This window comes from Gadus chalcogrammus, unplaced genomic scaffold (assembly GCF_026213295.1).
Source record: "Gadus chalcogrammus isolate NIFS_2021 unplaced genomic scaffold, NIFS_Gcha_1.0 GACHA072, whole genome shotgun sequence".
NCBI lineage: Eukaryota > Metazoa > Chordata > Actinopteri > Gadiformes > Gadidae > Gadus > Gadus chalcogrammus.
In genome coordinates, this window is record NW_026613507.1 from 247,965 (window position 1) to 275,397 (window position 27,433).

Consider the following 27,433-nt stretch of genomic DNA (forward strand, 5'->3'; position numbering starts at 1 on the left):
CATTTGGACAAAGCCCCTCAGAAGTGTAGCCTGCAAGGCCTAATGGTTCAGAATGTGGTGGTAAAACAGTTTTTGAGATAGGAAGGTCCTACCGCCCTGAAATTTTAATACCTTATTCTAGGGCTTACCTGGGACCTCCGCACCGAAACTTGGCCCGGTCGGACCCCGAGGGCAGGAAGGGGGGGCCCTTCCTGCCCGAGACTTGGCCCGGTCAGACCCCGAGGGCAGGCCCCCCCTTCCTGCCCTCGGGGTCCGACCGGGCCAAGTTTCGGTGCGGAGGTCCCAGTTATCGGGACCGGGAAGCAAATCAATAGCTGCTCAGTATTGATTAAGGCCTCCAATTTCGACAGCTAATTACTACCATTAAACATGTTCGAATATGCTCATGTGTGGCACCGTTGCAATCTCCTGGAAGCGTAGATGTTGAAGGACACCTTGTTCGTCCTCTTACGCCACCGGGACGATATTTACATGCTTCTGATTGACTAATGAATTGATTCAGCTATTCCCCCAGAAGTCTGGGGTCAAAAGGTCAAAAGGAGACGGCACCACGCCGGGGTGGATCCAGATCTTGGGCAACAGCGCAGGGTTGCCAGGTCCTGCAAAAAACATGCCCCCCACATACCGTTCAAAATCCACCCAAAATGTCCTAGAAGCATCCCAAATAAAAAATGATATTATTGGCCATTTTGCCCAACGTTTTGAAAGTAATAATATTTGAGGGAAGATTTTTTTGTTGTTGTTTTAGCAGCGAAATGCACCGTGTGCGTGTGTGCGTGTGTGTGTGTGTGTCTGTGTCTGTGTGTCTGTGCGTGCGTGTGTGTGCTTGTGTGTGCTTGTGTGTGTGTGTCTGTGCATGTGCGTGCGTGTGTGTGTGTGTGTATAACACGCTATTTTATGTTGAAATGCGACGTAATCCAGTGTTCACGAAAAGTACACTGTCAACGTATGCTTTTGGCGACTGGGTTGGTTCTCAGATATACGTGTTTCTAACAAGATGATATCATTAAAAGTTACATAAAGTAACAGTTTAATAACACAAACGCAGGAAGCACGTGAGCTGCTAGTTTAGCGAAAGCAACCTGACTGAAGATTATGCAAGTAAAAAGTATATTTCTCGCTAGAAATGTTATTAGAAACACGTTTAATGGTGTATCTGTCCTAAAATATTGCATTTCCCATTCAGATAATAAAGATTAATATAAGCTACGCCGTGTTCCGGAGCCGCGGGGGATTCTGGGAATTGGGGTTCTCAGTTGACAAATGGGGCTTTTGTTAACTTGTTTTGTTGTTAGGATTAAGTGGGGTTAATGGGTTCGGGATGTTATGTGGTTGTGTGTTGTTCTATTAACATTGTTCGTGTGTTCATTATTGTCGACACCGTCACCGAGAGTGACGTGACCATCGTCACGTCACTCGTGACGAGTGACGTGAAAGTCTCGTTCAATAAAAACCAACTCTCGTTGTCGAGCGTTCAATAAAAACCAACTCTCGTTGTCGAGCGTGCCCCCCCCCTACAAACGTGTCTCCCCCCCCTCAACAAACGTGTCCCCCCCCCCCCCCCTCAACTAACGTGTCCCCCCCCCCCCCCCCCTTCATGGGTCTGATTCGCCGATTTCCCATGCTGATATCCCCGAAGATTCTCGGGCATCTTCGACAATCTGGCTATAGATTGTCTCATTACACGCTAAATAATATAATTATAGCCTTGTAGTGACCGTAACATAATTCACCTACAGTATTTCGTTATGTGTTGTTCTTTCAATTGTGTTGTTGTTTACTGCATGTCATTTACGTTCTTGGTGGTTCAGGGATCGCGGTCCCTAAGGATTACGTGCGTCTCATGACGTCACAGACCATGCTGGATTTGTTTACCTTCAGCACGCTTTGTTTTCCGGTTTTCTTTTTTACAAAATAAACGAGTCACACGGCTGTGTGCTCAACGTGCGAAGTTGTGTTCTTAACTTATTGCAATTTCCACAGCCTAATTATATATATAGGTTTTGGCATAAACATAACTAGGGTGCACTGTACTATCTGCGCACACCCTTTCTGAAGCCTCTCTCTCGCTCTCTCTCTCTCTCGCTCTCCCTCTCTCTCTCTGTCCCTCCCGCTCTCTCTTTCTCTCTCTCTCGTACCGTTTTGTGGAGCACGTTAATTGTCTTAGAACACTCCCATTCAGAATGCATTGGTTTACATTTCGTTTTGTGTAACACGCAAAAAGTCGGACTATCGTGCTCGGGAACACGCTTCAATAGATTAACGTTCGTGCGCAGGAGCACGCAATTGCGTGATACCGGGTTGGTTGACAACGTGACATGACATGGCTAAGCTACCAACATAAACAAGAGGAGTTATCAAAGGATATTAACTGCGTGTTTAAGTTCAGAAGGGCCAAAGGTGTGGCTACACACAGCACTACAAAAGTCGTCAAGATTGAAAAAGAAAAATATATTTGTTGCACAGCTGAACGCTGTATCACATCGTGAGCTGGCTGTTCTCAATTCACAACACGCATTCCATCCAATCTAGCCTACATCAGGCCTTCTGACCAAACCTCATGCACTCCCCCACAAAATTATTCCAGAATTCAAGCAAAGCAAGAATGACTAGAAGCAGGGGTGATTCTAGGGTCAGAGCTTTAGGGGTGCTGAGCTCCCAATGAGCCCCACTGCCACCACCCAGAGTGGTAGATATAACAGAGTGGCGACACTTCCATTGGACTCCGTTGTAGCGCCTACTTCCGGGGTATGGAGCCTCGAATAGTTCCAAACAACCAGTTTACGGCGTAGGAGATCATCCATTTCCATTGCTGGCCGTCGAGTAACTTCTGCGGTAAATTGATTAAATAGCTTCCTCTTTTGAATTGTCAACTGTCTATATTGTATCAGAGGCCCTTTATGATGCATATACTGATATTTATTTGTAAATGCACAGCGTAGTTATATATATATTTATCTTGGTAGACGACCGTTTGCCTGCTAGTTTGTTAGCTCAACTTCGCCACCTGTGAAGGTATCTCCAGGGGTCAATTGTTTAAATAGCTACCTCTTTTGAATTGTCAACTGTCTATTGTATTAGAGGTCCTTTTATGATGCATATAATGATATTTATTTGAATATGCACGGCGTAATTATATATATATATTTGTCTTGGTAGACGACCGATTGCCTGCTAGTTTGTTAACTCGACTTCACCACCTGTGAAGGTATCTCCAGGGGTAAATTGATTAAATGGCTACCTCCTTTTGAATTGTCAACTTTCTATTGTATTAGAGGTCCTTTTATGATGCATATACTGACATTTATTTGTATATGCACAGCGTAATTATATATATTTTTATCTTGGTTGACGACCTATTGCCTGCTGGTTTGTGAGCTCGACTTCGCCATGTGAAGGTATCTACACCAACAATTACGAAGTTCAGTAGTGAATCAAACTTTTATTTAGTTAGTTATTTATGTTGGTTTACTAGGATCATTTAGGTTGATTTAAGGACGGGTTTTATGATGCGATAGCTAGTAGAAATAACGGTGTGTTTGTTTAATTATATCCTGGAAAGGGTGATGTTCAGCACATGAAGCCCTACAGATGCCGCCGCTTCAACAATGCTGATTATGATGGGCGGTGAATTTAACCTGTATGGCTTTTTCGTTTTAACTTCTCCAGTCGCCCCATCAGTCCCTGGCAGTCTGGTCCCTGGAGCAACTGGCCCTGGAGCAGCTGCCCCTGAATCACCTGCCCCTGGCAAAGTGGCCTCTTGATTGCTCTCGGTGTCTCCTGTCATGTCCTTTTCATCGCTCTTGAAATCCACCTCAATTTCTCCCTCAATCTCTGTAATAATTACAAGGTAATGTTGCTGTTTTATGTATTTTGACTTTGCATTTGCAACTACTGTCATCTCCAATGTAAGAAAATTAATTAAAGCGAATCATTTCTGTAATGTGAATTAAATCATCTCCCACAATCAGAAACCAATAAAATGTATAAATGGATCTACCGGCAATTGTTAATTGGGTAGAAATGTGTCGATTATCTACATTGTGTGCAAATCCTCAGTGAATCCCTGACCTCTGGTTGTTTTTTAAACTGAATGTACAAATATGAATTACGTAATCTCATTAGGAGTGTAGTCTATCCTTGAATTACATGAAATGGGGAATATTGTTAGCTGCATGGATCATACCGAAGTTTAATTTGATGAAATATGTGTGGTCCGTTGCACTTGGTTCTGGAGGCACCCTCACAGAAGGGGGTTTCCTCCTCTTCGGCTTAGGGCGATGAATGAAAACTGTTGGGACTGCATCGGGCCTCAACATCAACATCCCTTCTCTTTTTGTGGCAGTGAATTGGTCATCTTCAAAGTGTACCTTTTTATAGGTAGGCTTGTAAGATCAGTTTCCATTGCACTTAAAATATCATTGAAAAGTCATAATTCTCTACACTTAGAATTATTATGCCCTTTGAAATGCTATCAAGTGATGTGAACATTAATTACATTGCATAGTTTTTGACGGTTGCTGACCCCTGTCACTTGTACGTTTTGACGGCTGACCATTGCCATCCATTTCTTCCTGCGCTCTTGGTCCTTGGGGAAGCCATACATGTGGTAACCCTTCTCGGACCGATTGGAGCATCCAAACGCTGCACAGCCAACCATGTAAACCAATTTTGAAGGGCTATTGTAATGGCAAAGTATAGTATATTTGCAACGTTATATGTTAATGGTTTGCCCTAAGTATATTATATAGTGTTCCCTGCTGTGTCCATTGTTGAATCTGTTAACACAATCACACTCACTTGTTCTTGTCACACTAATTGTTTAATAAAAATAAAAACGATTTCATTCATCCAAGCGTAATGAGTTGTTATTCTTTAATATATTTGATACTTTGTGTGGCTCATATCTTAAAATGATCATGGTAAAACATCTTGATTACTTTGATTTCAATACAGATGTAGGGTAAAAGTTAAGGTTAAGCCAGTATGCTAACACGACCGTGAAGCTTTCCCTCAAACTTAAAAACGTATCTAACCACTCTAAAGCTAAAACTGACATTAACAAATATGCAATAATGCCATAACAGTCAGACAAATACTTGTATGTGTTTTTTTCATTCATATTTACCATTCAATATTGAAATCTCTGCTGTCGTCCCATAGAATAACATTGACTGCGCGGCGTGTTTGGAACTATTGAGGCTTACATGAACCACGTGACAACCACGTGACCACCCTGTCGGCGAGATCATAGCGTGTCGCAACTCTCTCTCTCTATAGCTCTGCCACCACCCACCATTTTTTCCACACAAAAACGAAAATATGTCAAAAAATAACTTTCATTTTAACATTGGTTCAACTAACTCCAAAATACGGATTATTTCTATTTTTTTTTTTAGCCCTTTCCAGAACACCAGCTTTATTGTGCCAGTTCACACAGACAGCCCCCTGTAACAAACACAAAACCTGCTTCACTCAGCTGGTTTTCCTGACCGTTAACTCCAAGTGCCTCCTTTTGTATCAACAGTCATTCGATTAGATTAGATTCAACTTTATTGTCATTGAACAAAGTACTAGGTACAAGGGACTTGGACAACAAATCTTCTGTTAATTATTTACGAATAAGCCATCTCTATTCTACTTGGTTGCACACCTATCTGAACTTTCATAAACCAATATAAGTCATCAATAATTAATAATACATGCTTCACATCAAGAGCAAAAAAAAAAGAATAAAAAGAAGGTCAACCCAAAAAGTCCAAAACATCGATGTCGCCGCACTTTGAGGGTGGCAAACCTGTCAATGACCCTTTGGTGTTCAATTCTTTCAAGCAACTCCTTCGCAATGGACATCACAGCTAGGTGCTGGAGTCTGCTTTGGCCTGTGGTCCTCCTGAGCCATGTATGGAGCCGACGCAAGGCACTAAAAGACTGCTCACATGTACAGCTGCTGCCGTCGCAAGAGACGCCGCCGCCGCAAGAGACACACCCGTCGCCGCAAGAGACGCAGCCGATTCTAGGTTTCATAAACATCCGGGACTTAGCCCAGAGGGAAAAGAAAAGTATCCCTTTGGGCATACAAAAAAACAGCTTTAAATAGCTACCTGACTGCTTTGCTGCTTATCCCCAAAGATCTAAAGTTCTATTCAATCTATTTCAGAGTAAAATGAATGGAAGTGGGTCTATATATATATATATATACATAGATATATATATATATATATAGATATATAGAGAGAAAATTATTCTTTTATTTTATTTATTTTACCCAAAAATTATATTCAGGGCTAATTAAATAATATCCGGCGCTTTAGCCCCGAATAAAACAGCCTTGTGACGCCACCGAGTATAAGTACACAGGACACTGCCTAAGTATGAGTATAAGTACCCAGGATACTGGCTCAGTATGAGTACAAGTACACAGGTTAGTGGCTCAGTATGAGCATAAATACACAGGTTACTGGCTCAGTATGAGTATAAGTACACAGGATACTGGCTCAGTATGAGTATAAGTACACAGGTTAGTGGCTCAGTATAAGTACACAGGATACTGGCTCAGTATGAGTACAAGTACACAGGTTAGTGGCTCAGTATGAGCATAAGTACACAGGTTACTGGCTCAGTATGAGTATAAGTACACAGGTTACTGGCTCAGTATGAGTATAAGTACACAGGTTACTGGCTCAGTATGAGTATAAGTACCCAGGATACTGGCTCAGTATGAGTATAAGTACACAGGTTACTGGCTCAGTATGAGTATAAGTACACAGGTTACTGGCTCAGTATGAGTATATGTACACAGGATACTGGCTCAGTATGAGTATAAGTACACAGGATACTGGCTCAGTGTGAGCTGGAGTGGGGGGCGTTGGAGGCCCTTTGTGGCCCCCTGCCATCCGTCGGACCCCGTCCTCCGCCACCTGACGTCCGGCCCGTCGATGTGAACGCCGTCGACGGCAGGGGTGTTTCTAGGTCTCATGAACATCCGGGGCTTAGCCCAGGCGGAAAATGAAAATGCCAAAATTATTTCTATGCTTTAATTTGCATGAAAAAAAAAAATCATAATGCTTCACATAAATCAACAAAATACGCAGTTTATTTTAGCATAAAATAGCTACCTGACTGCTGTGCTGCTTATCCACTTCGAGTTATTTGCAGACAAACTAGACCAGCACATGAACATTTTAAAATGTAAATACACAGACATCCCTGTATAATTAAGGTGTATGACAGCTCCCTCTGCTGGACAACAGTCTCGCACCAAACTACATTTTCCGTTTGAACCAACGTAGCTATAGTACATTGATGTGAGACGGGTTGGTGGTTTGAAAGTGTTGTAGTAGCAGAGAATGGCCTGCAGGGCAGTATGTACATTGTTAAATACATGAATAGGCTTGAATTTTGTAGTAATATTGCGGTTTCATATTTTTACTGAATGGATTATGTGAACATTGCTGAATAACAATCATGTATATTAAATGTATTGCAGGAGTTTAGCTTGACATTAACCAAGTTAAAGGACAATTAAATGAACCGGACCAAACATGTAGAAGTCAATGTGGGATTTTAATATATAAACAAAAACACTTGACAGAAGTTCAATACAATTTTGTAAAGGGAAGCAGATGAAAACATTTTCCCGAATGAATCTTTTCAAAATGTCACCACCATTCCGAAAGCAAGTGAAGAGGTTTGTGTAAAAGCAGTCCTCCCTGACCACCTTGGTCCCTGACTCTAAACCCTGACTCTCAACCCTAACGCTGAACCCTCTGAGGGAATGGAGACGCGCCTCCCGTGTAAAGGTTCGAACCACAGAGAAGGAAGAAGAGGAAGCAGTAGAGAGTAGTGAAGTAGTGAGGTTAGTGACAGACGTGAGGGAAAGGCGTGTGGAAGCACACGATTACATGTGGGGTTAAGAAGATCCCTCCCACTGGAGGTCATTGATCCATCAGCCTCAGACTGCTGAGCTCAGCAGGTCTTCTGGAGGACGAGGCTCAGATGAACTGAGGAGACGGGACCAGCAGGATGTCAGGATCAGGGCGGGTTCAGTTCAGGTGTGTCTGCCCGGACCAAACAAGAACATTGATTAGGTTCAATATTCAAAAGATGCAACATTTTCTGAACCAAAGATAAGTCATTAAGGAGCAGGCAGGCTTTAGGGCGCCTTGCTCAAGGACGCATCACTGTATTCTGAGGACTTGAACCCGGCACCATTGGTTTGAGAGTTTAACCCCCTACCTAGTCCACTATGTCCAGATCTTGCAAACTTACGAGGAATCCTTAATGGTAGAGTCCTGGTGGTCCTCAGGATCTGCCTTCTAGATGTACGGCTTCTCCATCAGTCCTCCAGATTCCTGGTCTGGTTACAAACGTAATTGGTCTCTAATGTAAAGTAACAAACACAGTAGTAATTTGTAATTAGAGTGATGTCATCCTCCAGATTTGCGGCTCCCCAACCAACTTGCCTCCGCACCAGAAACACATTCTAGTAAGAAAACACAGCGGTAGTTGGTTAACGCATGTCAAAGTAACAGCTGTATTTTGCCCTTTAAGTCAACCATGTAAGTAAATACAAACTTACAAGGAATCCTTGTTGGTCGATTCCTAGTCGTCCTCCAGCAGCTCTCCTCAGACAGAGTCCTGGTCTGGAACAAACAGAAGTCTTGCTTCAACATGTGGTAAAACAGATGTAGTTGTCTGGTATATGTGGTACAAACGCCGGTAGTTTGTGGTAGCAGTATTCTACAAGAAGTGGCAGTGAGTGTGATGATCACTTCAGAGTCAGGCTCCATCTACCCCACGACGGACGTCCTTCCCCAGACAGGGCCTCCACCAGCTCCTCCACCAGGCAGGGCCTTCAGCACCTCCACCAGGCAGGGCCTTCAGCACGGCTCCTCCACCAGGCAGGGCCTCCATCAGCTCCTCCACCAGGCAGGGCCTTCAGCGGGGCAGCTCCATCAGCCATGGATTCCTGGTCTGGTTACAAACACAGAAGTTTGATACATATTTTTGTAAAGGAAAGCAGAGGAAAACATTTTCCCAAATGAATCTTTTCAAAATGTCACCACCATTCAGAAAGCAAGTGAAGAGGTTTGTGTAAAACCAGTCCTCCCTGACCAGCTCTTTCCCTGACTCTAAACCCTGACTCTCAACCCTAACGCTGAACCCTCTGAGGGCAGGAAGACGCGCCTTCCGTGTAAAGGTTCGAACCACAGAGAAGGAAGAAGAAGAGGAAGGAGTAGAGAGTAGTGAAGTTAGTGACAGACGTGAGAGAAAGACGTGTGGAAGCACACGGTTACATGTGGGGTCAAGAAGATCACTCCCACTGGAGGTCATTGATCCATCACCCTCAGACTGCTGAGCTCAGCAGGTCTTCTGGAGGACGAGGCTCAGATGAACTGAGGAGACGGGACCAGCAGGATGTCAGGATCAGGGCGGGTTCAGCTCAGGTGGTTCTACCCCCGACCAAACATGATCAGGTGAGGTTCAGCTCAGGTGTGTCTGCCCGGACCAAATGGACATGGATTAGGTTCAATATTCAAAAGATGCAACATTATCTGAACCAAAGAGATGTCATTAAGGAGCAGGCAGGCTTTAGGACGCCTTGCTCAAGGACGCATCACTGTATCCTGAGGACTTGAATGCCGGCACCATTGGTCTGAGAGTTGAACCCCCAACCCCCTACCTAGTCCACTATATCCAGATAATGCAAACTTACGAGGAATCCTTGATGGTAGAGTCCTGGTCGTCCTCAGGATTTGCCTTCCAGATGTACGGCTTCTCCGTCAGTCCTCCAGATTCCTTGTCTGGTTACAAACGTAATTTGTCTCTAATGTAAGGTAACAAACACAGTAGTAATTTGTCTCTAATGAAAGGTAACAAACACAGGAGTAGTTTGCTCTAATGTAAGGTAACAAACACTGTAGTAGTTTGTCTCTAATGTAAGGTCACAAACACAGGAGTAGTTGGGCTCTAATGGCGCGTAACAAAGTAGCAGCAGTAGTTTGTCTGGTAACCAACCACAGTAGTATGCCTTAACTTCTACTGGACAAACTAATCCTGCGTTACAACAAGTCCACTCTGTTTACTTAATGCAAACTTACGAGGATCCTTGTTGGTAGAGTGATGTCGTCCTCCAGAGTCTTGGCTCCTCCATCAGCTCTCCTCACCCAGAGTCCTGGTCTGGAACAAACAGCGCAAGTCTGGCCCCAACGTCTGGTAACAAACATGTCGTTTGTCTCATTTTTAAGCCCTTTATTTCCACTTTGTTAGGTTAATACAAACTTACAATCCTTGTTGGTAGAGTCATGGTCATCCTCCAGATTCATGGCTCCCCTACCAGCTCGCCTCCGCTCCAGAAACACGTCCTAGTAAGAAAACACAGCAGTAGTTTGTTAACGCATGTCAAAGTAACAGCTGTATTTTGCCCTTTAAGTCAACCATGTAAGTAAATACAAACTTACGAGGAATCCCTGTTGGTCGATTCCTAGTCGTCCTCCAGCGTCTCAGCTCCTCCATCAGCTCCCCTCAGACAGAGTCCTGGTCTGGAACAAACAGCAGAAGTCTTGCTTCAATATGTGGTAAAACGGATGTAGTCGTCTGGTATATGTGGTACAAACGCCGGTGGTTTGTGGTAGCAGTATTCTACGAGAAGTGGCAGTGAGTGTGATAATCACTTCAGAGTCAGGCTCCATCTACCCCACGACAGACATCCTCCACCAGGCAGGGCCTCCGTCAGCTCCTTCAGCACGGCTCCTCCATCAGCTCCTTCAGCCATGGATTCCTGGTCTGGTTACAAACACAGTTGGTCTCAGCAGTAAATCACCTGGGGACACAACACACCCCACCTCCTGCATCTGAGGTTCACTTGTAAAATGGAAGACGAATTTAAAACATATTTGAACACTTAAATTAGACAACGTCTGCAGATTGTCGCATTCCGCAATTCATCCACTACGGTCATAGCAGCACTAGTAACAATAATGGCTCATATGACTCCTACATAAACCTGGTATGAATTAACTCAAATCACAGCTTTGCACAGATAAAGTCATAAGATGATTAAAACCAGACCTAAACTAGCGTGGATTTTAGTGTTTGAGATGAGCTTGGTGACGGTTACCCCCTGGTCCGGTGCTGCAGGCCCCTGGTCTCCAGCCTCAGTCACCGGTCCACCCTGGCACCACAAGCCTCCGGTCCCCAGCCTCGCCTTTCAGCTACAGCAGCAGATTTATATCAGCATTTGCCCAACAATAAACTTAATTGACTCATCCAAAACCTAGTTATACAATTAAATTAACTATTATTTTATAACTCAAGGCTGGAAAATACTTGAGACCAGACATGAGCATTCCATTTTGGGAATGAAGACAGAGCAGTCTAAAAGTTTAAAGATGTGGTTCAGGCCATGCATTGAAACTGACCACTACTCACACACAAGAGCACTGACCTGTTCTGGAGGACTTGTGAGGAGGTGGAGGTCTGGCTCTGGGTGAGGAGGTGGACACCTTGGGACAAACTACATGTTACCTTTTTAACCTTGTACAGATACAGAGTATCTTCTACTGTAACACATGGGAAGGACGGCCATTATTTTAGCTTTGATATTAACCAGTTGGTAACTCAGCACCAAAGTCGTTGTTTAACGTCATTCCATTAGGTAGGGTTTAACTTATGTGGCAATTAATGACAGCGGATAGAAGTAACAAAGAACACTAAGTAGTATTGATATTAAATCAAATTTACTCGCCATATTCAGGTGCTGGGTTCCGCTGAAGAAATGTCAAATTGCCTTCCACCTTCAAATGTTTTTCAGCCTTCACTGATGTCAGAAATGGGCCCGCAAGTAGAATGCCGTTTCGTACGCAGCGAGAGTCCCGTTAACGTGGTTAAAAGTACGCCGCAACCATCGGAAATTATCAACATATTGTACGTGTCAGTATGTATTTAATATCAAACTTAAGTTGTTCAAGATAAGGGGAAAACATTTCCCAATGGAAACGACTGAAAAATAGTTTCCGTTGGCAACGGCTCGAGGTTACGCAAATACAATCCAGAACGTTCAGCCAGATTCCTATCCAACTAACTGCTAGGTGGCTTCTAATGGTTGTCAAGACTACAACGTTCTATGCTAACCATTGGGACTAAATCAAGTGACCGCACTCAAAACCTTCCACGGCGGGAAGCACAAACCGTCCGACTGGAATCCGAACATTCCGCCCGGAACCAACCAAAGAAAAAACAGAACCAGCGCCTCACCTTGAGCTGAACGGAGGAAGATCCTGTAGTCCAGCGATGGTCTTCATTAAAACACAGCCAACAGACTTACCTTGAGGAGATCTGTTTGTTGCTGTTGGTCATTACTACTATTCAGTGTACCTTTAAATTATTATGCACCCAGTGTGTACAAGTTATATCAATCAAAACCGTACGAAGAACCAAACTACCATGTACATCCCACAACAACAAATCCTTGCCTAAAAACAATGGAATCATTCAATAAGGACTGCCCATACTAAAATAAAGCCCAATTCCTGAACTATCCAACCATCTTCATGGTTTAAAGATTTACAGACTTGACATGCCATTGTGTTCTAATCACCTTTGTCTTCTCCCTCGTTACTTATAAAACTCTACATCTCCATCGCTAGTGTTGCATCCTACTCATGGGGGTGTGGTCTGAGTGAGCAGAGATGCAGGCTGGGATACAGTGCTGTCTGACGTCTTCAGTTCTATAGACAAGCCCCTCAGGAGAAACCAAGTGTTTGAGAATGTGTCGTGACATAAGTTACATGCGCTAGAATATCCTTCAAGATGGCGGCAGGATTCTCAGAGGAGAAAGGCCAAGAGGAAGATGTGAGGGTTCTTCCCCTCAGCCAGTGAAACACAACAACGGTCTTCATCAGAGTACCATGGAACACTTTGAAACAGTCCTCCTCTTTACACCTTGAAGCCCCAGTGAAGGTTTCCTTACCTCCTCAGCTGAAGAGCACAACTTCAGCTCGAAGAGCGCACTAGTTGGAGTTCCCACGATTGGTTCCCTTAAATCAGAACCAATCGTTCAGCTAGTCCTGTCCGAAACAAATACAGTTCAGCCTGCGAAGACGTGCAACTGAGAGCGAGACAAGATCCACAGGGCTCTCCATCAATCCAGCCAGGTATGAAGAGCCGTCTCCTTGCAGGTCTGAAGGTCATCTTGAATATCCATTTAGGTCCATTTCCAACGTCAGACTCTCCTTTGGGAATTCCTTTAGGTGTCCATCCTCCATTGATCCTGATTGGTGTAGTCCTAGTTTGAAGTCACTGATCTGAACACGCCGCTTGCATCCTTTTACACTCGAGTTGGATACTCTCCTTCCTGCCCAGTGTGTTGGATATCGCTCCGGAGCGTCACTCTGGGCTCTGCATGTCAACTGGAGGCCTCAAGTAAACGTGTGGCCGTCCATCAGGTATGATTTAGTTGACCATTCCAATATCCCAAGCCAACCACACAGACCCCCGTATGAACATTATCACCGTCAAAGCAAGCCGGACACACACACACACACACACACACACACACACACACACACACACACACACACACACACACACACACACACACACACACACACACACACACACACACACACACACACACACAGAGAACCCAGGACACGGACGTAGAACCCCATGCCAAGTGGAACCAAACACACGTAGAACCCCATGCCAGATGCTCAAAAATCATCCATCTCATGTCAAACCCACACACACCACTGAGCCATAAAAGGCCAAACAATCATGCAGGGTAAAAGCCTCATGCCAAAGAACATTCCATCATCCAACCCCAGCTCTCCTGCCAGGGCACCCAGAACAGAACAACCAATGTCTCCAGAGGCGTAAATTATGTACAACATTCTTCAGTGGCGTCCCACATTGGTGATGGATTATTCTTGGCGTCTCCAAGGTAGATTCAACGTCTCTGAAGTCATGTCTTTGTAGTCCAGTGGTTTCCTGAATGAGGGGGCTTCACAGATGCAAACGGTGCAGCTTTAGTCAGCCCGAGGACAGGAAGGTGGTCATCCGTTCAGTAGACCACCCAGTGGAGGGGGGTGGCTCTTGAGGAGCAGGATACATCTGGGGATGGCCCCAAATAAGACCTTCTTGGAAATGAAACTGTTCCTGAGGATTCACGATGCCTGGAGGGGACTGTTGAATGTGTTCCATGGTTCTCTGTGTCAGACTGTAGTTGTGTTTCAGTCGTTGAGATGAGGAGCCCCCTCATCTCCCCTGGCGTTTCTCCTTCTGAATCCCTGTCTCCATCTTAAAGAACATTCTAGTCCAGGTAACTGACGTCACGACGGTTTCTCAAACACTCGGTTTCCCCTGAGGGGGCGCGTCTACAGACATGTAGACTTCAGACAGCTCTGTATCCCAGTATGCACCTCTGCTCACTCAGACCACAACCTCATCAGTAAAGCAACACTCATGTGATGAAGATGCAGAGCTCAGGAGAGTAGCTGGAAAGAAGACTGAAGATATCAGAACCCAACCCATTACTCCAGTTTACAACGATAACTTAGAACCTGTAACCGTTTTAACAAACCATTAAAACCAACATAAAACAAACACCTCAGTAACCCATGAACCAATAAAACATCCTCACTTCTCAGATCAACCTTCAGCTAACAGGTTAACTCGCCAGGAAGCCAAAGTACATCAATGTGCCCAAGAGTAATGAGAAACTAATCACTTACAGTTCGCAGTTCAACTTCAAGTGTGTGTGTAGCAGAGAGAGAGGTCATGTTTCCCAAAGCTCCGCTAGGCATTGGAAAAAACTACTTAATTTATCGTTCAGATCTACTTTATCTTATTTTATTTCATGATCACAATACCTAACAGTATATAGTTTGTTTTCGTCGTCCTCCATCGCTCGATTCAACAATACTTTTTGGCACTTTTTACTCCCGGATCAGACCGCAGAAAAAGCCTTGGACTTTCCTATCGCCAACATGCCTCTGTACTCGGATATCTCAGGCACGGAGACTGGGAAATGCACAGACTGCACCAAACTGCAACAGACGGTGGCTTTAATTGAAACGAGACTAGCAGCATTAGAAAAATGCAAAGGACCCCTACAGGATACAGTGCCGATGGGTGAGTTTGCTGAGCTCACTCAGATACAGCAAGATGATCAAAGCTACACTGTATCGTTCCCGAAGCTGGACAAGAGAGAGACAGTTCCAGCTGCGTCTCACTGGCACAGAGTCGGCGCTAAGCCAAAACAACATACCAAAGTGAATCAACAAGATCACTCAACACCAAAAGCTAAACTACCCAAAGCTAAAGTTATCAGCCGGATTAGCCCGTCACTGAAATTAACCCTGCCACTGAAGAACCGGTTCCTGCCACTTCAAGAGTCCACGAACGAGCCTGCCACCCATGCACCCCTGAGCCCCGAGATGCGTCCGGACGGACAGTGCGGACAGAGACGGAACATGAACCAGTCGCCATGGAGGCGAGCTGCGCATGCCTCGGCCACCTGTGCACCCCTGACCCCTGAAATGTGTCCGGACAGACGGTACAGACAGACATGGAACAACCAGTCGCCACGGTGGCGGGCTGCGCATGTGTCTGCCACCGTCCAACAAGGGCCCATCTCAGAGGAAGCAGATGAACCAGACACTCTGATTATAAGAGACTCAACCATCAAGGATATAACCGGTAAGAAGATCAAAACATACAACTTCCCATATGGAATGGTTAGTGATATCAACCATAAACTAGCCAAAATCATATTGGAAAACCCCAATATCTCACAGATTATTGTGCATGCAGGATCTAATGATATTCAAAGAGAACAGTCAGAACTTCTGAAGAGGGATTACACTGATCTATTGGATACACTGGACAAAATACACATCAACTCATTCATCAGTGGACCCATACCAACAGTTGACAGGGGAATAAACAGATTCAGTCGTCTACTTGCACTGAATACATGGCTTTCCAGAGTCTGCAATGAAAGAGGAAGGGGCTTTATTGACAATTTCAACTTATTCTGGGGGCGCAAATATCTTTTCAGAGCAGATGGCCTACACCCAAACAGGTTAGGCTCAAAACTGTTGAGGGACAATCTTCTCTTCTCGCTTTACGCACAGGCCACAATCTTGCCATGGTCTGACGCACAGGCCACAATCAGAGCACAGGTTGAGAAGAAGCGAGACTACAGCCTCCCCCACACATCTACTCTGCCACTATCTGACACACAGATAGCAGACAGCCCACAGACCTTGAAGAGAGACAACAGCCCGCCCGACGCCATCAACACTGTGCCTTCCCCAATCGCTGATGCTGGCTTGACGAGGAACGGCCACCCCCCTCCTCTGCATTACAGACCAAAGACCTTGAAGAGAGACAACAGCCTGCCCGACACCATGGACACCGTGCCCTCCCCCATCGCTGATGCTGGCTTGGCGAGGAACGGCCACCCCCCTCCTCATCTCTCCCATAGCCACAACAACTCCAGCTCCACTGTCTCCTCCCTTTGCGATTTTCCAGCTGAATTTAAGAAACAGGAATATGTAGGCATCAAACTTGCATCTGTGTCAATGATAGCATCGCCAGGTCATTCCCACAGGCTGATAACACCCAAGCGGAGGGCACCCCAGCCCCCCGCCCCCTGTACTGATAGTAGTCCTGAGTATTACTGAGACAAAAAAGGGTTCAGCCGTAGACAAAATATAAAGGAAGTTTCGCATAATCTGCTGAACCCAAGGTTGCCTATGTCAAAACATGGCAACTTTTGCATTCCTGCTGTAACCACTAAGAGAGTAAACAAAGGGAAACTTAGACACACTGCTAACCTCACAAATCTCATACATATTTCCTCCAAACCAAAAACAACCTTAAAGCCTATCAACAACACCATCAGGATGGGTCTACTTAATGTTAGGTCTCTTAATAACAAATCATTTTTAGTTAATGATTTTATTACCACCTCTAATCTGGATTTTATGTTTTTAACTGAAACATGGCTGGAACAAAATAACAGTGCAACCGTTCTGATAGAGACAGCTCCTCCCAACTATAACTTTTTTGATGCATGTAGATCTGGAAAAAGAGGTGGAGGGGTTGCTGTTATATTTAAAAATGATTTTCAGGGGAAACAGATGTTATTTGGTGATTTTCCATCATTCGAATACCTTTGTGCTGTATTGAAATGCTCCCCCAGAGTTCTCCTATTAATTATTTACAGGCCACCCACATACTCTGCAAATTTTTTCGATGAATTCACAGAATTATTGTCTAGCATCTCCACAGACTTTGACTGTCTAGTTATAACTGGTGACTTCAATTTTCATACTGATGATTTGAATGACAAGTGTGCAAAAAAACTTTGTACCATTTTGGACACATTTGAACTGTCCCAACATGTGAAAGAGACTACTCATTGTAAGGGCCACACTCTAGACCTGGTTATCACAAAGGGCCTCAATGTTTCTGATCTCTCTGTGACTGATCCTTCCTTGTCTGACCACTTTTGTGTTTTCTTTAATATATATTTTATTCCCGACATACAGACAAAATCAAATACTGTCAAAAAACGGTATATCAATGAAGAATCGTATGTACTTTTTAGAAAGGCCATCTCCTTACTACCACCTCTCAACCCATGTTCTGCTGATGATCTTGTAGAAAACTTTAATTTGAAAATTTTGAAAGTCATGGATGTCATTGCACCTTATAAGGTTAAAACGATTTCTGGAAAGCAAAAGGCACCCTGGAGAAAAGCTGCTTCTGTAACAGCACAGAAAAAAGAATGCAGGAAGGTTGAACGCATCTGGCGTAAAACAAAACTTCATATTCACCATGATATCTACAGAGAGCCTCTGTGCCTACAATTCAGACTTAAAAAGTGCTAGAGAAACATTTTTCTCCAATATCATTAAATCCAATAATAATAATGCAAAAACCCTATTTGCAACTGTTGACAGACTGACCAACCCCCCAACACAAATTCCACCTGATCTCCATTCCACGCAGAAATGCAATGAGTTTGCAGCTTTTTATACTGATAAAATTGAAGGCATCAGACGCGCCATCAATATCTCCACTTCAAACAAAAATGTTGGACTACCACCCTGTTCAGGCAAAAGTAACGTGGCAGGGATGGCATGCTTTAATGTTATTGACTCTAAAACTCTTGTGGAAACTGTTACGCAACTAAAGCCATCCACCTGTTGCCTTGATTCTTTACCTACCAACCTCTTTAAGAATGTTTTTGACTGCCTAGCAATAGACGTATTGCAGATAGTTAACAACTCTCTCCAGTCAGGCAACTTCCCAAAAGCCCTGAAAACTGCAGTTATTAAACCCCTTTTAAAAAAGCGGAGCCTAGATACCTCTATTATTAACAACTACAGACCAATATCAAATCTGCCCTTCATAAGTAAAATCATTGAGAAAGTTGTCCTCCAGCAACTTAATCACTTCCTGGAATCAACTGGTTGTTATGACACCTTCCAATCAGGATTTCGACCCCTGCACAGCACTGAGACCGCCCTCATTAAAGTTGTAAACGACATCCGTCTTAACACAGACTCTGGCAAAACCTCAATACTAATGCTACTAGACCTCAGTGCTGCATTCGACACTGTAGACCATACAATACTTTTGGACAGGTTAGAAAACTGGGTGGGGCTTTCAGGCACAGTCTTAAATTGGTTCAGATCCTACCTACAAAATAGGAACTACTTTGTTTCCATCGGCGACTTTGTATCAGAATCAACCAACGTGATGTGTGGAGTCCCACAAGGTTCAATCTTAGGACCCTCTTTATTCAACATCTACATGCTCCCACTAGGGCAAATCATGCATAATAACAATATTGACCATCATTGCTATGCTGATGACACGCAAATCTATGTATCGCTATCACCAAATGACTATCGGCCCATAGATCTGCTGTGCCAGTGCATTGAGCAAGTGAAAGACTGGATGTGCCGAAATTTCCTTCAGCTAAATGAGGATAAAACAGAGATAATTGTATTTGGTGCTAAAACGGAAAGGCTTAAAGTAACCCAACACCTTCACTCTCTGTCCCTGAAAACCTCAATCAAAGCCAGAAATCTAGGGGTTATCATGGATTCTGATTTACATTTCGAAAGTCACATCAAATCAGTTACAAAATCTGCATATTATCACCTTAAAAATGTAGCAAGACTTAGAGGGCTCATGTCCACCGAAGACTTACAAAAACTTGTACATGCCTTTATCACTAGTAAGCTTGATTACTGCAATGGTCTCCTTACAGGTCTCCCAAAACAAACTCTAAGGAAGCTTCAGCTTGTTCAGAATGCTGCTGCTAGAGTTTTAACAAAGACCAAAAAATTTGAACATATTACACCAATTCTTAAATCGTTACATTGGCTTCCTGTAGGTCAGAGAATTGATTTTAAAATCATGTTGCTAACCTATAAATCCCTACATGGTTCAGGCCCAAAATATTTAACTGATATGCTTCCACTACATAAGCCTTCTAGAACACTAAGATCTTCTGAGACCAATCTGTTAATTATCCCCAGAGTAAACACGAAACATGGGAAAGCAGGATTTAGTTACTATGCAACAAATAGCTGGAATAAACTCCCTGAGGATTTAAGACTTGCCCAACTCTGAGCACCTTCAAAACAAGATTGAAGACTTTTATGTTTGCTTTAGCTTTCTGCTAAATCTTAAATACTTTACCTTTATTTTACTAAAATGCCTTTTTAACTTTCAATTAAATTTTCTCACTTTCTTAAATACATTGCACTTTCAATTTTACTTACTAAAAAGCCTTTTTAACTTTCAATTAAATTTTCTATTTTTACCAGAAAGATACATGATCTGATACCAGAGAGAAAGGATAAGGGTTACTAGAATCCGGGTTGGAGTCCCAGAGAAAGTACCAAGTTCCTTTTAGGTCGGGTTGGAGTCCCGACGCGGATACCAGAGAGACTGTTGATCTGATCTTAAATACATTGCACTTTCTATTTTACTAATTTCTTTGCATATGTTTTCCTTTACTTATCTATTATTTTATTTTATTGTATAACAATGTTTATATGTGAAGCACTTTGAGTCTGCCTTGTGTATGAAAAGTGCTATATAAATAAAGTTGCCTTGCCTTGCCTTCATGGTCAAGTTGGGATACTCACAGAACTGCAGTTACATATCCATGATAGACCTTTGAAGGAAAGAACAGATTACTAATTTTCCCCAAACTTGGGCACTGTCCCACAGTTCAACATCTACCATCTCCATTAAATCAGATAAATGAATGACAATACAAATTCAGGGCTTTTGGGATCATCCAACTTTTAAATAATGATTAAGATAATTAACTAATCCAGCTTTTTTATATAAGTTACACTAATTATTTGACTGTCATTAGTCAAGAGTGATTTACCTCTTACTTTGACAAGTTTGAATGTATAGTTTCTAAAATGTTACTTTCAGGTAGACTCATTATTTAAATTTCAAATGAGAGTTAAACCACCACAATCCCTGATTTCCTTCGCACATTATCAGTGATTTATATTCAACATACAAGTCACCACAGTTGTGCTTTACCACACAATTCTACTCACATCAGGTTCAGATGAGATGCTCCTCCTTACTTCAAAAAGTCTTTAACCTATGAAACAGGAAGAGATGTCAAATAAGTTACAACAGACCTCAACAAAACATTAAACACACGTTCTGATTTCTGGGAACACAACATACCGCGTTTGGGAGACGCTACACTGCCAGTGGAGAACTCCAACGTACTGTCCGGCTCCCTTTTAAGTGAAACGCACCAGATGCAACCAATTAACTAATTAAGAAAAACACTTGGCAGGCGAGCTTCGGCAGGTGAGCTAATTAGTGAAACCCAACGCAGGTTCTCACTTGGTAACAGTGAGAGGCTATTTCAGCTCTGTGTTTGATCTTATATGACCTCCCTCATTTTAATTAAAGGGATGAGTCTGATTTGACTGATTTAGATTCATACTTCAAAACGAAAAAGTCTTCATTCAATTCACCTTACTGTGTGCATGTGTGTGTGTGTGTGTGTGTGTGTGTGTGTGTGTGTGTGTGTGTGTTACTGATGTCAAGTTGGTGAAAAGCAAGTCCCGTATGATCTTGCGTCCCTGTGTGTGTAGTGAGCGGATGTGGACAGCAGAGGGCGATGTTACCACACGAGAACATCTGCTCTCTGAGCGCTCTGCGAGACACCGTCTCCATTGCACCCGTAACTTGGCAGCATCCTGAACGGCCCTTTGAGGAGGGAGAAGGAAGCTTTCATCAAAGAGACCAGAGAGACTCATTCACTGGTTAAACTGAAGTGCGCACACACACACACACACACACACACACACACACACACACACACACACACACACACACACACACACACACACACACACACACACACTTTCTCCTCTCCTTCCTCCCTTCTCCGTCTCTCTACCACGCATATCGCATTTTTATTGCCTTTATTGTGCATGCAAACATTTTCATAATGCTTTATCTAAATAAACAAAATACGCGGTTTATTATAGCTTTATAGCTACCTGACTGCTGTGCTGCTTGTCCCCAAACATCTGAAGTTCCATTCAAGTTATTGCAGAGTAAAATTAATTAAAGTGAATTCCCTAAATTATAGAATAAGGCAGGTTGGACGTACCTTATTAGGGGTCCGAGCAGCGAAGCTGCTTAGCCCCTATTGTTTCTGTACTGGGGTTTTTTCAGACGCATATAAAACCCCTCTAATCCTAAGTGAGCTTCGTAGTACCATTTAACTCTGATCGTGAGTTGCGTCTCTGTCGAATGGCTGGGTATGTTCAGCGAGGTTCGTATACCCCGCCGGTCTGTTGTCTGGCCAGGCTCCTGCAGCACCGTCCGTCCACACCTGCAGACAATCTCCTAAGTAGGAGGGAGAGAAACACACGCATACACACAGCAGGGGCGGGGTCAAAGACCCGACTGGGTCCTCACGGTGTGCGTGCGTGCGTGTGCGTGCGTGTGTGTGCGTGTGTTTGCGTGTGTGTGTGTGTGTGTATGTACGTGTGTACGTGCCCCCTAGTGGTTCCACATGCCATAACAGAGCCTGGCTTTGATAAACGGCCTCTTGGCTTTCTTTTAGTCATTCATCAAAGAGGAACCTGTAAGTTCAACAAACCACCAATAAGAACCAATGCAGAAGGGTTAAAAAAATAATGGAAAGAAAACAAGGTATTATTTGCATCAAGCCTGTATTTCTTGCTTAGGTGCAACGGGGAAAGGTTACCTCCCCTTTCTCTGCTTTGCCCGCCCAGAGAATTGGTCCCGACCACCCATGAGAAAATGAGCTACGACCGTGTGAGCTCAGCCCACATAGTTCTTTCCTGGAGAGACTTCATGTCTTGCAAACGAGCGAAGCATGGCAGTTGCTCAGTGTTTGGATGTAGTACAAATGAACACAAACGTTTATTTTTACTTCCTTCATCCGAGCCTCTGAAGAAGCAGTGGGTTGATTTCATTTTCTCTGGAAATGCGAAAGTCTGCGCCAAACATTTCACCGACGACTTTTCTGTTTTTATTGTTTATAAATTATGTCTGTGTGATGAATAACTTATTTCTAGGACACTTCTGACAGCAAAATATTTGATTTAATTTTAGAGCTTAATCATGGGAAGAAACAGGCAGCAAAGTTATCAAGCATTCGTCCAATAAGTTAAATTGTTAATGCAAACAATCTTAAAACCTTTCAATTAGAGAGTACAGGAGGTATCTCTAGGTCCAAGGAGAACGTATAGAAATTCCTTTCATTTGACTAGTAATTAAATAAATCGGGTTTCTATCATTTGTATATAATTGTATATTAAAGTAACTCTTGATATTTCCACAATACTGTCATTACCTCTGTTATTAGAAAAATCCTGCAAAGTTCACTAGTGAAATAGACGGCAATTAAACCCCACATTATACATGATTGTGTTCATTTCACTTACCTTTTCATTCTGTGTGCTTAATGCCAACTACCTCTTGTTTTGACTTTCTAATTGCTGTCTTTCTACTGCCATTATTTTCTAGTTCATACCTTATATCACAATCTGCAATCGTGGTTGAAGAGGATCCACTTAAAAGGTCCCTGGTTAAATGTCTAGATCTCAGTGATGCTTGAGTCAGTTCATGGTTGAAGAGGATCCACTTAAAAGGTCCCTGGTTAAATGTCTAGATCTCAGTGATGCTTGAGTCAGTTCATGCCGGTCCTCTCTCTAGAATGCAGCTTTATTCTAATGGGACAGAGTCAGAAGATTCCTAGCATTGGTCACCCTTCACTCCTTGTTTGTCTAATGAAAGTTAAACGAAAAGATGATGAATTTATTATTTTAACTTCAAGTCTAAAAGATATCAATGAATGGTGTGAAAGATAACTTTAAAAAAAAAAGTTGAATCAAACGTTTGACGCATTAGATCAGGGAATAGTAGCATGTACTTTATCCCGATTACATGGATCCCTAAGAAATCAATAATTTCACACAAAATATAGCTAGTTATTGACAGAAGGTTTTTTGACACATCTTCTATAGGTAATAATACCTCAACACAAAACAAACTGAAAATTTGAAAATGCTGAAATATTCATGGTGAAAAATGCAATATTTTGATATGCATTCGTCATTATTTCTTTTACATTTCTAGCGAGAAATGTGTATTTTATTTTCATAAGTCGTTCAATGATTGTATATGACGATTCGTTTGTTAGTTATTACAAAATTCTTTCAGTTCTCAACAGAAAATTATTTGAATTTAACGTTTTTTATCGTTACTATGGTGGTTGATACCATTTAGACCCGTTTACCCTAATACTTCTTACAGTATATAGATACATGCCATTCAAGGGGTAGGTAGGGGTTAGACAGTCAATACAGTTACATGTGATTAAGCAGCACGTAGGGGTTAGACAGTGAATAACGATATATGTGCTAACAGGCAGGGGTTAGACAGTGAATAAGGATATATGTGGTAACAGGTAGGGGTAGGCATCTTGCTCTATAGGTTGCTAAAGGTTAGGTTGCAGTGATTGGGGGTCAAACTTTTTAAAAAATGCTCGGAAAGGTTACCTCCCCTTTCCCTGCTTTGCCCGCCTAGAGAATTTGTCCCGACCGCCCATGAGAAAATGAGCAACGACCGTGTGAGCTCAGCTTCAGCTTCTTTCCTGGAGAGACATCATAGCTTGCAAGCATGACAGTTGCTCAGTGTTCAGATGTGCAAATTAACACAAAAGTCTACTTTTAGTTCCTTCATCCGAGCCTCTGAAGAACCTGCCAGTGGGTTGATTTTATTTTCTCTGGAAGTGCGCCAGTCTGCGCCAAACATTTCACAGACGACTGCTTCCTCAACTTGGGCCAATACAGAACTGGACTTGCTGAACGTCTGAAAATGAAGTGCGGTTTTTCAGTTCAACTCGTGACTGTGTTAACTGGTGACCATCAGCCGAATGCGTCGCTTGTTGTCGTGGCTACGGCAGCTGTTGGAAATCGGGAAAAGACTCGTAGCTGTCCTTGCAAATTCCTCTTTTATTTATTTTTATAAGATGTGATTTCCTGCATTCTAGTCAATTTTAGGGTGACCTGCTGGACATTGGCAAATCCTAAATCCCTTCTAATTCAAATAAAAACCTAAACATAAATATTGTAGCGGCGGCCAAGAAGTACACAGAGTCAGGCTTAAGTCAACTGTAGCTCTGCGTCCCACACACCGCACGACTGCAACGATAAACACACATATTAACATTGAACAACTCACAACCACACACAACCAAATAACACCCCGAACCCACCAACCCCACTTAACCAAATAACAAAACAAGGACGACAAAAGCCCCTCTTGTCAACATCAACACCAACTCCTAGGATCCCCAGCGCAACACTGGAGGAGTCGCCACAAAGCTCCCCCCTGAGGGGTCAGTCGTCCCTGACGACGACCCTGTCACCCGACACGTCGTCTCTCAGGTGTCCAGGGGCCCGGCGCCGCCGGCTAGGCCGCTGAATCCCCCCAGGGGCTGCCACCCGTAGTGCCCCGCTCCCACCGAGCCGTGGACCAGCTGCAGCGCCTGGGGACGAAGCGCACGGTTGCACCAACAGCTGCAGAATGTCGCCCTTACCCCTAGGGTCCTGCCAGCTGCGGTGGGCCGTCCCGTCGTGGAGCCGGAAGCATCCCCACTGGGAGTGGTAGGCCTTCACCTCAGGCCCTCGCACCGACGCCTCCGGCCAGCTGGGGCGCTGCCCCGCCTCCAGCCAGTCCCTCGCCAACGCCAGGGCCTCGTCAGCCCGCTGCTGCTGCTCCAACTGACGCGCCGTCAGCGGGAGCCACCCCTCCGCCTCACCGATGGTCCGGTCAGCCTCGGTGGTCTGGAGAGCCGCCCGCCACCATCGGAGACTCGTGGGCCCGCTCCTCCTGCCGCAGGCAGTAGCGACACTCCAGGACCGCACAGGGCCGCCGGGAGAGTGCGTCGGCGCTGCTGTGGAGACGCCCCGCCCGATGCTGGATCTCGAAGTCCTACTCCTGTAAAACCTCCAGCCATCGAGCCACCTGGCCCTCAGGGTTCTTAAAACTGAGGCGCCACGTGAGGGACGCGCGGTCGGTGCGGATCAGGAAGCGCTTGCCATGCAGGTACGGCCTGAAAGGCCGCACGGCCAGGACCACAGCCAACAGCTCCCGTCGGGTCACGCTCCGCCCGACTCACCCCGAACCCATCAACCCCACTTAACAAAATAACAAAACAAGGACGACTAAAGCCCCTTTTGTCAACATCAACACCAACTCCCAGGATCCCCTGCGCGACCCAGGAGGAGTCGCCACAATATCTTTTATTTATGTATTGAAAAATATATATATAGATATTGAAAACCTCCCCAAACCCGACAAACACAAGTTTGTCGGGTTTGGGGAGGTTTTCAATATCGCTCCATTTGTACTCCCGAGCGAGAATTGCCTTGTGACGGGCGACGTCTTCGAGATCAGCTGTCAGGCTTCTGAACTTCAACACCCATAAGTCTTCCATTTTGTAAATATAACATTTGAAAAAGGAAGAGTTATGGTGATACAGTATATCCTGAAGGATAAATTAGATATATCTAAGGATGATAAATTAGGTAACTTGACTACAGCAGCACTGATTAAAAACATGATTGACAATGTCTTTTACATGTGTAAAAATCTCCCTTTTCACACATAATTAATTATTGCTTCTCTATTGTTTGTCGACTATAGTCAGTTATATTCGTCGCAGTCTTTGTCATCATATCTGACTTTTCGTCATAGTCTTAGTCAACTAAATTAACACTGCTGTAGATGCAGTGGGAAGGCTAATTTTGCTGACAGCAGGCATGTTTGCTGTTTCGACATAGATGCCAGTGCTGCAAGACACTACAAAAGGTGGTAGATGTGGTTGGATAAGTAGCCTACAATACAAAACAGAAAAAAAGCTGCTGGACTTAATTTTATTTTATGTAGGTTGATTGAATGAATCTATTAATCTATCCGTCGTTATCTATCCGTCTAACCGTATGTAAAAGTTGTGTTTTTGTTCATGTTAGTCCATGATTACACATGATACTTTTTTTATTTTTTAGAGAGAGTGGAAATAAAATGTACCACATTCAAAATGTTTTCCCCCCCGTCCATTACTGCGACCCACCCACAAATTTGATGACCTGCCACCACTGCAAACAAGGAGTGAAGGGTGACCAATGCTAGGATTCTTCGGACTCTGTCCTATCAGAATAATGCTTCATTCTAGAGCGAGGACCGGCATGAACTGACTCAAGCATCACTGAGATCTAGACATTTAACCAGGGACCTTTTTAAGTGGATCCTCTTCAACCACGATTGCCGATTGTGATACAATACAAGGTATGAACTAGAAAATAATGCCAGTAGAAAGAGAACGATTAGAAAGTCAAAACAAGAGGCATTAAGGGCATTAAGGACATGCCAAAAGGTAAGTGAAATGAACACAATCATGTATAATGTGGGGTTCAATTGCAGTCTATTTCACAAGTGAACTTTGCAGGCTTTTTGTAATAACAAAGGCAACGGTCATGACGGTTGTAGAAATATCAAGAGTAACTTTAATATACAATTGTATTAAAATGATATAAACCCTGTTTATATAATTACGAGTCAATTTGAAGGAATTTATTTACAATCTCCTTGGACCTAGAGATAACTCCTGTCCTCTCTAATTGAAAGGCGTTGTTTGCATTTTCAATTGAGCGAATGCTTGGCAACTTTGCTGCCTGTATCTTCCCATGATCAAGCTCTAAAATTAAATCAAATATTTCGCAGTCAGAAGTGTCCTAGAAATATGTATTCTTCATCACACTGACAATTTATAAAAAAAATAAAAATCAGAAAGCGAATCATAAGTTTGAAAGCG

At 43.6% G+C, this 27,433-nt stretch overlaps 1 long non-coding RNA gene across 12 annotated transcripts; it reads right to left on the minus strand.

Moving 5' to 3' along the window:
* Positions 1 to 7,564: 7,564 nt before the first annotated feature.
* LOC130378353 (uncharacterized) lies at positions 7,565 to 21,882 on the minus strand. 12 transcript variants are annotated; one of them, XR_008894654.1, is made up of 17 exons: positions 21,692 to 21,882; positions 21,201 to 21,282; positions 20,749 to 20,804; positions 20,613 to 20,659; positions 20,181 to 20,209; positions 11,450 to 11,507; positions 11,123 to 11,216; positions 10,677 to 10,788; positions 10,464 to 10,544; positions 10,289 to 10,367; positions 10,104 to 10,182; positions 9,719 to 9,806; positions 9,300 to 9,501; positions 8,797 to 8,976; positions 8,582 to 8,645; positions 8,272 to 8,382; positions 7,565 to 8,060 (listed from the first exon to the last, which is right to left on the minus strand). It is a non-coding gene; the product is annotated as an uncharacterized LOC130378353 (long non-coding RNA). The 12 variants fall into 12 exon arrangements; XR_008894651.1 differs by having other exon boundaries at positions 10,677 to 10,783; positions 20,749 to 21,282; XR_008894659.1 differs by having other exon boundaries at positions 9,348 to 9,501; positions 20,749 to 21,282.
* Between the last annotated feature and the right edge of the window lie 5,551 nt (positions 21,883 to 27,433).